This window comes from Epinephelus moara, chromosome 3 (assembly GCF_006386435.1).
Source record: "Epinephelus moara isolate mb chromosome 3, YSFRI_EMoa_1.0, whole genome shotgun sequence".
Taxonomy (NCBI): Eukaryota; Metazoa; Chordata; class Actinopteri; order Perciformes; family Serranidae; genus Epinephelus; species Epinephelus moara.
Window position 1 is genome coordinate 3,891,828 of NC_065508.1, and position 15,619 is coordinate 3,907,446.

Genomic DNA, 15,619 nt, shown 5'->3' on the forward strand with positions numbered 1-15,619 from the left:
ATAGAAAAGTGATTTATCTTTTTATAAATGACAAAAGGCACATCTGCCTCATTCTTGCTGTGGTATCGTGATACTACTCAGAACCGTGATACTTTCACTGGTATCGTACCGTGGGTCCCAATTTTGGTACCGTGACAAAACTAACAACAACATTTTGGCTGTGGCATGTGACAGACACAGTGACTGACACAGTGACTGAAATAACAGTAATAATAATAAAAACAGGACAAGAATAACCGGATGACATCACGTCCATCATGAAAAACGACCAGCGATGAATGGGCGTAGACCAACATTTAGTCTGTCATGTCTGTCGCCCAAGTCACAGTGCGATTTTATGACCCCACAATAGCCTATCTAACATAGTGACTGTCTGAACAGACAAAAGTGCTGTGTAGTCTGAACCCAGCATTAGAGCAGACTGAACTTTTTCAGGAGGGGGCTTAAAGAGACGGGCACTAAACAGAGCATCTCAAACGGAGAGTGAATATAGTGTTCCTGCACAGACAGTATGAGGAAACTAAAGTGTTTTATGACCATGTCAACATGTTCACGTTCAAACCCAAAATACAAGTATGAGTACAGAACAGTACCTGAAAATGAGCATGATAGGTCCCCTTTAAGAAACCAAACAGGCATCACACACATCATCATTATTATCATCATCAATGTTAAAATCTCTTTAAACACATTTCCTCTCGGGGGAAAGAAGATAAATAAACAGCACAGGTCAGGACTGTTTGGAAGGAGGAGAGAAACTAATGGTGAATGGGAGGAGGAGAGGGAAGGAGGGCAGATAGTAATTCAATAATGACATCCACATAGTCGGTCAAAAGGGGAATGAGTGAATATCCTATCTAGGGATTACAAAAATATTAAGTGCAGAAATTTTGCTTCTTTTGTGAAATGACAGAAGACTTTCGTAGCAAAACATGTTCTTGAACATCAACTCTTTTGGTATCAGAACTGAAACTCAGGTACTTGTAACACTGACACCTGTATCAGGAAAGAAAAGAAACAAATAAAACAATACCCAGCCCTTGTTGGTGAGATGATAGAAGCACAGAGAACAAAACACAACAGAGCCAAGTGTCGCAGAATGACAGACATACTTTGTGCAGTTGGGAAGGGAAAGTTGGAAATGCTCTGTGTTACGTTGCCAAGATGATCAAGTTCTCTATCACGGTTGTTCACACAACACTTGTTCATGCAAAACGTGTTTGTAATGACAAACCCAGCAGCGAGTCAGTGAAATTAAATGCATCAACATACACAGCACAGCTCCACACTCACTCTACAAGTCAAAAGCAACAGCTGTCACATCAACAGCGGAAGTCAGCACGAGGGGCTCATTTTAATTAGTAATTTATATTTCTAATTTATTTTCACACTTTATTTTGATTGAAAATTAAATTTATGGAATTATGCAGTGAGCAAACAAAATGTATGTTCATAGTTTAATTTGGTTCAACGTTTGAGCAACAAGTGTCATTATGTTGATGGAAAACAGGATCTTTGGCAGCAGCATGAACAATGTCATTTAACTAACTGGTAATATAAATCAAGAAAACTTCTGAGATATGATCATTTGCTTTGGAAACACTGGAGATTATTTCATCCTTGGCCAGATTCCTTTCACACTATTTGAGAAAAACCTCTCAGGCCAAAGATGGACATTTGTTGCTGTGCGGGAAAGTAAAAATGCAAGTATTGAGTTTATTTCTTCTCAAAAGGTAATTTTGGCTTCTCCGCATCATTTAACTCGGCTCCATCACTCACTTTAATGACTTACTTTAATGATAATGAAGCAGCTGTTATCAGTGGGTTTCATCAACATGTACATACAGTAACTGTGCAGTGGAGGCAGTTTTCACACAGCCCTCCCCTGGTCACCTGAGAGCTAATTTTGTCCAATTTCGTTTTTCCATCAACAGCTAACTTCCTGACTTGATTGGCATTGCCATTATGGGAATTCCCTTTATGTTATCAGCTCACAATCTGACAACACCAGAGGAAAAAAGAACTGTGCATGTGTGGTCACTGAAGTCTCTTGGTAAATGGCCAGTGAAGTCATTTTCATGAGTACATTCCATTCACTTAAACATGTAAATTCAATTTCAGATAAATAAGAAGGGCAATAAATTCAGTTATAGTGTTGATAATAGCAGGAAATGTTCTGTCATATCAAATCAAATATGGCAATTTTAGATCTCACTGAAAAAATCAACGACGCTAGTGATAAAGGTGAGTGTGGGATTGGAGTTTTCCTCGATTTATCAAAAGCGTTCGATTCGATTGATTTTTCAGTCCTCTTAGGTAAATTGCAACATTATGGTGTCAGAGGCACAGCACTCAATTGGTTCAGAAGTTATATATATGATAGGGAGCAATATGTACATTTAAATAATAGTAAATCACAACGTAATATTTTGAAATATGGGGTCCCTCAGGGATCCATATTAGGACCGCTTCTTTTTATCTTATATGTAAACGATATTGTGAATTCTTCTAATGTTTTACATAAAGTCATTTTTGCTGATGACACAAATTTATTTTTGTCACATAAAAACTTGGAACAACACAAATTTATTTTTGTCACATAAAAACTTGGAACATCTCCAAAACCTTATGAATGAAGAATTGACAAAGGTGGACACCTGGTTCAGATGTAATAAATTATCTTTAAATATCAATAAAACCAATTTCATTGTATTTCGCTCAAATAGAAACCGAGAACATATTCGTATAAACGGTAGAGCTATTGACAGGGAAGAATTTATTAAATTTCTGGGAATTTACATTGATGAATTTTTAAACTATAGGAAGCATATTGATGAACTGACAAAGAAATTATCTAAATACGTCGGATTATTTTTTAAATTGTGACACTTCGTTCCTCTTGATGCCCTTCTAAACTTGTATCGGTCTCTATTTGAGCCTCATTTGAACTATTGTAACGTTATATGGTGCAACACATAGCCTAGTTATCTTGAGAAATTACAGATCTTACAAAAGAAAGTCATTCGAGTTATATCATGGACCAAGTTAAATGCTCCCTCTGATCCTCTTTTCTATAGTTACAAACTTCTGAAACTCACTGAGTGCAACACTTTCTACAATGCCTGTGTAATGTATAATGTAGCATTTAGACTCAATGACAGACTCTCATCTCATCCCAATTTATTTAGCCACTCATGAATACAACATGAGGGGAAAACAACTTTTAAAGGGAAAGAAACGGAAACTGAAATGTACAAGTCTTAGTGTGACTCTTAATGAGGTTGAGAGCACAATAAAAGAGTCTGCATCTCTGTCTATTTTTAAAAAGAAATTAAAGCAAAAATTGCTGTTGAAATATGTTTAATTTAAGCATGGGTCGTTGTATTTTGCTCTCATGTACCTGTGCCTGATGTGTTGTCATTGCATTTAAATTCTATACTCTCTGTATGTGGAATTACCTTAGGTTGTTTTAGGGTTAGGTTAGAATTTAGGTAGAAATAGGAATTGTTTTCATAATTTACTGTATTGCTGTTGTATTGATGTGTTGGGCCCCCGTTTATAAGCTACAAATAGCTTCTGGGGAGACCCTTTTTACAAAATCATATCTTGCTGTAAATTATGAATTGAAACTGTATTTGTATTTTAAATGATTTGTAAATAAATAAACTAAACTAAACTAAAAACTATCAGTCCCTCCAGAAAATCGCGATTGCAATTAACGCAAATTCAACGAAAGTCCGGTAGGCTACATATTTGATTCCGCAAAAAAAAAAAAAAAAAAAAGAGAAAAGAAATGCCGGAGAAATTACCTTGGTTTCTGAAATTGTAAATGTATGAAAACTAACACAATGGGGGCTTTTGTTTCTTTGTACAAAGCAAGAATTACTATCTGGCTAACCATCTTGCAACAAGCTAACTTAGCATAGCATGCCTCCCATTTTTACACCCGTGTGTTCCCTGTCTGCCAAAGTGGCGGGTGGCCTTAGGTTTTATCTGCCACTGCCAACAATTTACCTGCTTTTGGTGAGTGGCAGCCACGGATACTAACTCTAGACTCTGACTATGTCTAACAACTTTCTGGATATAAAGGAGAGCCAAAGGAAAGACTGTTCAATACAGTGGCAAAAAAAAGTATGTGAACCCTTTGGAATTTCCTAGTTTTCTGCATTAATTGGCCATAAAATTTGATCCGATCTACATCTAAGTCACAAGTATAGACAAACACAATGTGCTTCACCTAATACCACACAAACAATTCTAATATTTCATGTCTTTATTGAACATATCCATTAAACATTCCCAGTGCTGCTGGAAAAAGTAAGTGAACCCCTAGGCTGATGACTCCAAAAAAAGCTAACTGGAGTCAGGAGTTTGCAAACCTGGAGTCCAATCAATGACACAAGATTGGGCCATGGTGTAGAGCCACTTTGACCTACAAAAACACTCAAACTTTTTGACTGTGCTATTCACAAGAAGCATCTGCTGATGTGAACCATGCCTCGCAAGAGCGAGATCTCTGAAGAGCCACAGTCAAGTATTGTTGAGCTGCATAAAGCTGGAAGAGGTTACAAAGCCATCTCAAAGACTTTAGATATTCACCAGTCCACAGTCAGACAAACTGTCTACAAACAGAGACGATTTAGTACCGTGACTACTCTCCCTAGAAGTGGGCGCCCAGCCAAGTTGACACCAAAGGCACGATGCAGGATGCTCAGTGCAGCAAAAAAAAAAACCCTAGAGTAAGGACTTGAAGAAATCACCGGGACTGGTTAACATCTTTGTTCATGAGTCTACCATATGCAAAACATTGAACAGGCATGTTGACCATGGCAGGACACCACGGAGAAAGCCACTGCTTTAAAAAAAAACAACAACAAAAAAAACATCACTGCACACCTGAAGTTTGTCAAAGAGCACCTAGACACTCCACAACACTACTGGGAAAATGTTTTGTGGACTGATGAAACTAAGATTGAATTGTTTGGGAAGAACACACAACGCTACGTATGGTGTAAAGCTGGCACCGCGTACCAACATAAAAACATCATCCCAGCAGTGAAGTACGGTGGAGGGAGCATCATGGTTTGGGGCTGCTCTGCTGCCTCGGGGCCTGGACAGCTTGCCATCATTGAGGGAAAAATGAATTCCGAAGTTTATCCGGGCATCCTACAGGATAATGTCAGGGTGGCTGTCTGCCAGCTGAAGCTCAGTAGAAGGTGGGTGATGCAGCAGGAGAACAACCCTAAACATCAAAGTAAATCTACAACAGAATGGCTTTAAAAACAGAATATCCGCCTTTTGGAGTGGCCTAGTCAGAGCCCAGACCTGAATCCAATAGGGATGCTGGGGAATCACCTCAAGAGAGCCATTCACGCCAGACATCCTACGAATGTGGATGAGCTGAAGCAGGAAGGAGGAATGGTCGAAATTCCTCCTGAGCGTTGTGCAGGTCTGATCAGCAGCTACCGGAAGTGCTTGGTTGAAGTTATTGCTGCCAAAGGAGGTTCAACCAGTTATTAAATCCAAGGGTCCACTTTAGGGATGGGTATCGAGAACCGGTTCCTGTTAAGTACCGGTTCCAACTGGTTCAATTCATCAACATCATTAGCCTTTATGCTTAATGATTCCCTTATCGATTCTTTCAGTCAGCAGCACGTTCAACAACAAAGAAGACGTAATGGCGGAGAGACAGAAGCGGTCAAAGCCGTGGATTCACTTCACGCTGTTAATAGCCTCCCTGAAGCTGCTAGCCCACTGTGGCGCCTCACGCATCCCCGCTCCAGGTACACGGCGGCAGGACGCTGTTGTTGTTAGCCTCCCTGGAGCTGCTAGCCCGCTGTGGAGCCTCGGCACGTCCCCGCTCCCGTTGTCGGATTTCATGGGANATAGCCTCCCTGAAGCTGCTAGCCCACTGTGGAGCCTCGCGCATCCCCGCTCCAGGTACACGGCGGCAGGACGCTGTTGTTATTAGCCTCACTGGAGCTGCTAGCCCGCTGTGGAGCCTCGCGCATCCCCGCTCCAGGTAGACGGCGGCAGGACGCTGTTGTTGTTAGCCTCCCTGGAGCTGCTAGCCCGCTGTGGAGCCTCGGCCAACCCCGCTCCTGTTGTCGGATTTCATGGGAACACAAAGGATGGTAAGATGAGGGCAGTTGAGTTGATTTGTACACTATTTGTTGTTATAATATGCTGGGCTAGCTGCGTTAGCTGCCTCACCTGAGTTAGCTGCACTAGCTGTGTGGTGTTGACACACTCAGGCTGTGGGCCGGGATTTATCTCTAGATCACCAGCTAGGAGTAACATTAATGACAACTCATTGTGGCTGTTGTTGTGACATAGATAAGTGTATGCCAATGATGGCTTATGACTGTGAAAGCTGCTGTTAGTTTTTTGTGTGGTTAGACGACGTCGAAACATTTCTATGCGGGAGGAGGTGTGTCGTTAGGAGGCTCCGAGGGGAGAGGGACACGAGCTCAGAGGTTCATAATAAAACGTTCTGAAAGCAGATGTCTTGGGTTACAAACAACAGGAGGTGATATCATTAATTCACAGGAGGAATCGATAAGGGAATCGATAAAGAATCGGATCGATAAGCAGAATCGATAATGGCATTGATATCAATAAAATCCTATCAATTCCCATCCCTAGTCCACTTACTCTCTCCAGCAGCACTGGGAATGTTTAAAGGATATGTTCAATAAAGACATGAAATATTATAATTGTTTGTGTGGTGTTAGGTTCAGCACATACTTTTTCTTGCCACTGTATATGTCTCCCAGGTTTATGACCAACAGAAACAAGAAGGGTTTCCTCCGTGTTTGTTGTCCTGCAGACTCATCTGTACTTTTCCAGTAAGTTAGAGAAAAGTCGTAGTGACAGAGATCTTTTATCAGCTCAGTGCACAATACTTGACACCCATTAGATTCCATTAGAAACAGCTGTCCTCAACTGAAACTGTGTCAACACAGACATGTACAGTGTGTAAAACCTGTCGTTCAACTTGCTTCAGACAAAAGAACAACAGAAACAATAGATGTCACAGTGACGGTACAGAGACCATATTTCTCAACAAGTTTGTGCAACTCTGAAAGACTGAACTTGGTTTGAACCTGACAGCAACAGAGACTTTTTGATTTTCTCTGAAGTTGTGTTGGCTTCTAATTTATCCACAGTAAAACCGGTGAGGAATTTTAACATGTGAACAAAAAGGATTTCCTCAAGCTCCAAAATTAGACATCCACCATCTGAAGTCTCAAACCTACTCTGCTTATCTGACAGCATGAAAGTCAACATTTCAGCTTGCTCCTACACCTGCAGTTTTGGAGCACCATGCTCGAGTATCACAGCAAAGTTTTTTTCCGTTTCACTCTCCCGCTTTTGTTTCCAAAGCCTTTACACCCAAGCGTTCCAGAACAAAGCTTGTGATTTAAATATCAGCACAAGCCGAAGTTTGATCAATTCACTGTGGTGTTATGCAAAGTTAAAACCATTCAATGTCACTATTACTGCCTTCAATCCCCTCCAAAAGCTTCTCAGATGGCTATTGTAATATGTGATAGAAAGCTGCTTCTGCCTCCCCCGCCCCCTCCTCTTCCTCTGCTGGGAGGGTGATGGGAGACATCTTCTGGCACATTTGTTTACCCTTCAAACAAGACCTAAATTAGTTGCATTCCCAGCGGTTTTCCAAAAGCAGGTAATTAAATAGCACTCAGCTGCATGCTGCGCCACTACGATCCGAACCCTCCTCACTGCGTATCGGAGAGTAATGCCAAGGAGCCAACAGAAAGAGGCACAGTCTTAATCGTGACAGAGCACATCCATTTGCATTTGCATGCGTCTGACTAATGCACATATCCAGAGTGACTCACCGCTCTGAGTAAGCAGGTGGGAGTTCAGCTCCTTGCTTGGTGACACTTTGACGGGCTGGCGGCTGCAGGATTCAGCTGGGCGGCCTTTGGTTTACCGAGATGATCTGTCAAACCACAGTGACACAATAAAAGTGACATAAATGACACAGGGTTGATGCTGATATGTGTCTTTTCTTAATGAAGCAAAAGTTTTTTTGTAAGTAACCCACTGTCTACAGATTGACACTAATGAAGTGATCTCCCTGAGTTCAAAGTGAAACTTTCGCCTCTCTTGTTTATTATTAGCATCAGTGTGACGTCAGTGCTGTAAACGTAACTCTAACTTTTTCAAACTTTTATTATTTATTTATTTATAGTTTTTTATGAAAAACCCACTAGGCCAGTGGTTCCCAACCTTTTTCCTTAGCGACCCTTTTTCTATTGAGTTAACTGACTGATCGCTAATTAGTGACATATATTATGGATATTTCATATTATATTCAATGCATGACAATAACGGTACAGAACATCTTATAATCTATACAAATAACTCAAATATCAAACACAGGAAGTTTGTGAAAAACACGCTATTTGGATGAATTTCAAGCAGATTATTTCCTGTGAAATTTTCATCAGGTGAGCTTTCCTGATTTTTAGGAACTTTTTAAAGCTTATCTGACTAATTTTTAACAACCATACTTACACAGTAGGCTTCTTTTCTGACATATTTGGCGTTTTATTCTCCCTGATGATCAGCCATTTATCTATTAACTCTTTCTTTTGTTTAACATGTGTAATGCAGCACAAGGCTGTTTAGCAGAGTGAAGGCTCTGTGAATATAGCTTGTTTTCAAGTCTTCACTGTGCCCTTATTCTGTGAGGTTTAATTTTAAATCGTAAATAATAATCAAAACTTAAAAAAGAAAAAAAAAACAGTTTAGTTTTCTTCACATAAATGAATGAAATACTGCTTTAACAAACCTGCAAACCTCCAATTTCCACCAGATGCGTCACAGCTGTGGCGCTCCGGAGCCCTCCGGAGCACAACGCAGCAATTCAGCACAGAGCAGATCGTGCGGGGCAGGAAGTCATGCACAGAAACAAAATAACATCCGGTTAATTTTCAAAATAAAATACACAGTGTTCACGGCGGATCATATTTCCCTGCACTACACCTTGAAAACGTCATAATGGGCGGAGGCAGGCCTGAAGTCAACAGGTCAGAGGTTTTCAGACGTCATTTCACCCCGTTGACACCATGGACGAGGAGATATTAATCATGGCGGTGCACCGAGATGTCTTCCTACTACTCCTCTGGTTTTGTGGTTCCGTTTATAGAAACTACATCTTCTTATATCGCGCGATTATGCGATTATTAAAAGGTGCAAAATGCACTAGGATTCGCCTCTGAACACAGTGTGCCTCTGTCATGTCTTCCCCCAGGAACATGACACAGGGATTCAAAAAAAGAAAAGAGAGGTTAAAAGAGAGGGAAAGAAAGCAAACTGACTTTTTAAACATATTTTCAAAAGGTGTATGAGAGAGACATGGATCAAGAGAGGAAGGGTGAGGCCTACAGGGACTACTAATGCATAGGCCTCAGAATTCGTTGCTACGCCCCTGCTCACCAGTGCAGATTGCCTGAAATTGATTAATCAAGTAAATGATCACAGATTTATGGGATGTTATTTTAGAATTCAGAGAAACAAAACAGGAGACAGACTGTAAATGCCATGAAACCTACCACACTTGTAACCTAACCAATTTCTTCTTTGCAAAGCCCTCCTCATTTTATATTCCTGCCAACCAAACTCTTGTGTTGCCTGCAGCAACAAGACACTGATAACCACAGTTTACAGTGCAACAAGTATCTTGTGATAAGCACGGCTCAGCTGATTATGGAGATGAGTTACTGTAAGGATCCCAGCATAGCTAAAAACAATGTCATTTGGTGAGATATATGACCCTGCTTTTTTGTTTGTTTTTCCAAAATGGGCAGCCTTAACAGAAGTGAGTTATACTGCAGCTAGTGAGGAACTAGGAACATGTCTTACATCAGTCTCAGCCACAGCAAAGTCATGACATTCTTCTAATTCTGGATTCAAAAGAGCTGCTTTTTGTTAATCATTCATGGCTCCAGTATGTTAAACCTCCCTCCTCGGTACACAAGTTAAAACTGACAGAAATACACACCCAAGTTTCCAAAACACCATGAACTCCGTCCACATGTGTTGCTGCTCTCTGCTGTTCACAGCCCACTGTATCTTTTGATTGTCAAGAGGACTAAAAGCTTTCTTTAACCCGTTTCCTCTGCTCACCTCTCCTCCAGTTTTCGCCTCCAGGCACAGACTGTGTTGTTAGTCCGGTCCTCTTCTCTTCTGCTGCTGTTGTTCCTGCCCAGAAGCTTGTCACTCATCTTGATGAGCTGTCTACCTTACAGCAGCATTCAGCCTTCTGGCTGCAGCAAACAGCATCAGTAAACTCTCCTCAGGCGCCGGAGGAGTGAGCAAAATTCTTCTGCACAGATCTTCAGCTTGCTTTTGACCTTTTCTTGTCAGTTCCATGTTTGGTTTTACTGTTTTTTTCCTCCTCTTTGTGCTGCCTGCCATTGTTGTTGACCTGTGACCTCACCTTGATAACTACAACCTGGCTCAGTGGTGCCACCTGTTGGTTAGGAGACACATGGAGGTTTCACAAAAACTGGAGTTGACTGTTGTTTTACCAGATTTTTGTGTTTATAGTTTATTTTCTAACTACACAAGACTTCAGTCTAACTGTGCATGTGTCTCTGGATAACTTTTGTAAAGTCTCCTCTGCCTGGTCAGTTTCATCTCCATCTCTGTGGACAGTCATTTTTCCTAGTCCGGTTTAGAGCTGCAGGTCAGCGCCCCTGCTGCAGTACAAAGGTTTGACTTTATTTTCTGAAACACCTTCTTCTCTTCCATGACTGGCTCATTCTTTGAGAGGAACAACTGAGCGGATCTGTTTTAAGCATCAACAGGTTAATGTGCTACTACAATGGTCCTTTTCTTCTACATGAATAAATGTATCAACAACAACAAAAAAATAAAAATAAAGTGAAGTGTAATTAATTTGGTCAGTTTCACTGCTTGAACACATACCCACAGTGTAACCTCAGGCTCTTAGGTTTAAGAAAACTGCTGTCACTCTTCAGATATACAAATGCAAACCAATACATTGATCATTAAGTCAGAGAGTGTAGCTGTGTTCTATCCATATTTTGGCTTTAATCCCCACACACAGAGCGTACTGATGGATGGAAGAGGAGTGGATTATGGTGCAGGAGTTGTTTGAGAAGTTTTGAGAAAACATTTTGGACTTTGCATAAACAGCAGCCCTGATTTAATTAGCATTTAGCTTCTTGCTACTTTATTGAAAGCACTAAATCTAAAAAACCATTAGCATGTGTTAAAGCAACTCTTACTTTCTTGCATTTCACAGCACTTGGAAAAATTTGAACATCCACAACTCCACCTTCCTCCAAAGGCCTACTCCCCCTCCTCCATTAAGTCCTCATTACGTCTATAATAGATGGGTGTTGGCAAGCTAACGTTAGATACACGGAAGAGGAGAGCAGGTGTAATGTTACAACCAAGACAGTCAAACGCAACCCCGGAGTTTTAAAGCTCAACCGGAGTCAGTGATGACTGATGAGTTTTAGAATAATGTTACAGTGCTGACGTTAGATAGTAGCGCTAACGTTACGCTACTAGTAAGTGGAAACGCACAAGGAAGATAACGTTAATGTTTGAGAGGCTACGCTACAGTAGGCTAAGGTTTGCAATTAGCAACTGGATGCTGTGTTGTCATGTAACGTTATATTTTATATTAGAAGCAAACTAAACATAACGTTACCTGTCCTGCACAGTCAAACGCAAGAGTTTTGAAGCTTATCTGGAGTCAGTGATGACTTTTGAGTTTTATAATATAACGTAAACGCTAACGTTAAATAGTACTGGTGACTGGCAACAAACAAGGAAGATAATACAGAGGCTCAGGCTACGTTAGGCTATAGTAGGCTAACCATTAGCAACTGGATGCTAGGCCTCCACGTGGGGAAGACAGACAGGACGCTCGGCCAATCATTGATTGGTCAGAGTTTTCTTAGAACCATATGAGAATGGTATAATTATGAGTTTTTGTCTCTGGTGGAATTCACTTACAGTGTGCCATCAGCTTATTAATAGCTTTTTAACCTAAACAAAGAAAAACAGAAAGGTAAGTGTCGCTTTAATGCCCATTCACATATGGAGTTTTTCCATGTGCTCTAAACCATATTTGGTGAAATCTATATTGGTTTCAAACTCACTGAACATACACATACTTACAGTAGAGTAGCGCATTTTTGAGAAACTTTTATGAATGTTTCTTTGCTTTACCGTGTTTCTATGCATTGTCACTTGAGTGGATTTAAGTTGATCACGACTGCTGTTCTCCAATAATGACGAAATCATACCAAAGATTACAGTACCTTTACATTCATTCATCCATTTTCCGCTTATCCTGTTAGGGGTCATGGGGGGGCTGAAGCCTATCCCAGCTGACAATGGGAAGGGCGGGGTACAACCTGGACAGGTCACCAGACTATCACAGGGCTGACACATAGAGACACAGACGACCATTCACACTCACATTGATACCAATGGGCAATTTCACCCGTCACCAGTTAACCTGCATGTCTTTGGACTGTGGGAGGAAGCTNCATGGGGGGGCTGAAGCCTATCCCAGCTGACAATGGGAAGGGCGGGGTACAACCTGGACAGGTCACCAGACTATCACAGGGCTGACACAGAGACACAGACGACCATTTACACTCACATTGATACCCATGGGCAATTTCACCCGTCACCAGTTAACTTGCATGTCTTTGGACTGTGGGAGGAAGCTGGGGCACCTGGAGGAAACCCACGCTGACACAGGGAGAACATGCAAATTCCACACATAAGGGCTCCCACACCCCGGAGGTTCAAACCAGGAACAGGTCACAGGCATCATCAGGGTGCTAGGATAAAATATTTCCATTTTTAATTTTAACACCTAAAGTGTAGGCGTCAGCCACACAACTTTGATGTGATCACCACTAGATGCTCATTTTCTTTTTTCTTTCTTTCTTCATTAGTTAAGCATCCCTCCTTCACCTGTCAAGTAAAAAAAAAAAAATATAGATCATGCTGTGAATTGACCTAAACTTATGACATAATGAAATTGAGACACTCCCTCCAATGCACTTCTTCAGACAAACTGAGGCCTGACTCTGCATAATGCGAAACACCCTCAGCAGTTGTTTTTTATTACTGAGAGATTTGCTATGCTCTCTTTCTCCTGCGAGGCCCTGCCTCACTTTAATAGAGTTAATACAGTTTGATATGTTTGAGTTCAGCCACAGTCCTCTGCTGGAGCTGATCATGACTTCCTGTTGTCCAATTTGATTTTCCTTGTTTTGATTGTTCAGATGGGTAAAGATTTATCTCAGTGACTCTTTATCTACATGACTAACAGAGTCCACAGACCTGTACCCAGACTGAGTGGTGTACCTCGACTACTACCACATCTGTCAGTCATATCTAGTTTAGGCAACAAGTGCAATGTCTCATACAGTACAACACCAGCAAGTGTGTTCAGGCAGCACATTCTTATCCCAACTCGTGTAATATCGCCACTTCGTCAGTGCCACATCTACATATTACACGCTAGGTATCCTCCTGTGTTTGTTGTTGACGTTCCAGGATGTGTGTCAGTTTACGCTGTTAAATGCATTGTGTCTTTTGGTTAGGTTTAGAAAAAAACCATCATGGTTTGGCTCTACATTCATGCTGGAAGCAAACACCTGGCTCCCAGGTGAAAGTCCGGGGTTTGTTGGACACATCCACCCTTCCACCTGCCCCATAGGGACTCTCCAGCTCCTTACATAACGTCTGTACTGGCAGCATTTCAAACTGACGACACCTGACCGATGACACATCATACCACCCCGAAAGGTTCCATTCAGCCAAGTTACAAACCGACACAACCTCCTTTCACAACGTATCATACCGTCATAAAAGCTGGCTTTTGGTGTTGGTGTCTGACGCCAACATCACTGACCAAGCAGCGGTATTTGATGAGTTCAAAATGACAGCGGGGTGATTCAGACCAAAGCCAAGTTTGCCTTGTTTTATTCACTTAAATCTGACCACTGAATGTTTTTGCAGTCCATGTCTTTTTGCTACAAACAGTCTGGCTGTAGCCCACAGATGTTAGCTGCAGCTAGCCATCAACACATATTGCCTGTGGGTGTGTTTGTGCTAAAGCTCAGAGTCAGACTGATTTCAAAGCTTACCAGGAACTGCAGCTATCCCTTTTATTTTGCTCCACTGTCTCTCACTTTTCATCTGGTCTCATGAAGCAGAGTCAAGTATATTCAGCATAAACAAACAGACTGAAACATTTCAAACCCACATGTATGATCCTTGCCTCTTCTGGAAGAACCCACATGTTTGTTTTTTCATTAACTTTAAATGGAATCACACCACTTTGTTTTCAGCACCATGGAGCTGCAGAGTTTGTGATCATTCTTTTAATGCTCTTTACTTCAAGTGACCCTTTGTACATGACACATTTTACGCTGTGATTGCATCCTCATTAGACATTAGTCATTAGTTTTCTTTTGACATTAGATCGATATCTATGCTTTGTTATGATTAAAATTTCAGCTGATTGCGGGTTACTGTTTGTAGAAGACCTGACAATCCTGCTGATGCTGTTGTCAGAGGCCAGTGATTAATTTTAATGTGTGAAATTCACCAGAGAGATCAGAGCGGCTCAGACTGTGACCAGTGGCTCTCTAGGGAGGATGGAAATGGTAGTCACATGGTCTGCCTGTCATTTCATGGGTCTTGCCCTCCTGTAAAGAAAGATGTCTGTAGGGGAGCACCTGTAGCATCTGTAAATTGAGCCCATGGGCCCTAAAGATACCTGCTGGAGATAAAGATGGGACCCATGGGAAGAGGTACCTAACTTTAGCCCGGCTCAGCGTTTGATCCCTGCAGAGCTCTGCACCGATATAAATCTCTTTTATCACATGACCTGAAAGCCACAGATCAAAGGTACCTGCAGCCCAGTGTAACAACCAATCATCACCTGCGTTGATCAGATATCCCAGGCCGTAAAGCCAAACTGAACGTGAGCTATTCAGTACCTGCACTCTTTCTTATGCACTGAAAAATGGAAAATGTTGTCAAGTGTACGACAACCTCAAATAGCCTCTAGTGATAGGAGACACTCTGACGTCCTGGTGTGTGCTGATCTGCTCATCGGAATGTTTCATCAGCATGTAAAAAATACACCGCACGTAGGCTATGAATGTTTGACTGGGATCAAAGCCTGAAGATCTCATCAATCTTTTCTGCTGCTGTCACCATGGTTACATTTCAAGGTAAAGTAATGGTGGATCTTTCTATAGGTGACATAGGTGGCCGCCTGTGGTGCCACCCAGAGGGGGGGATGCCAACCTAGCATAAGAGTAAGAGAAAATTAAAAGCTGAAAGCCATCCAGGGAGCAACTTTAAAAATTAAAATTATTGTTTGTTTGTTAAAGGGATAGTGCACCCAAAAATGAAAATTCAGCCATTATCTACTCACCCATATGCTGACGGAGGCCCTGGTGAAGTTTTAGAGTCCTCACATCCCTTGCGGAGATCGGCGGGGGGAGCGGCTAGCACACCTAATGGCAGACGGCGCCCCAGACTAACGTCCAAGAACACAAAATTGAATCCA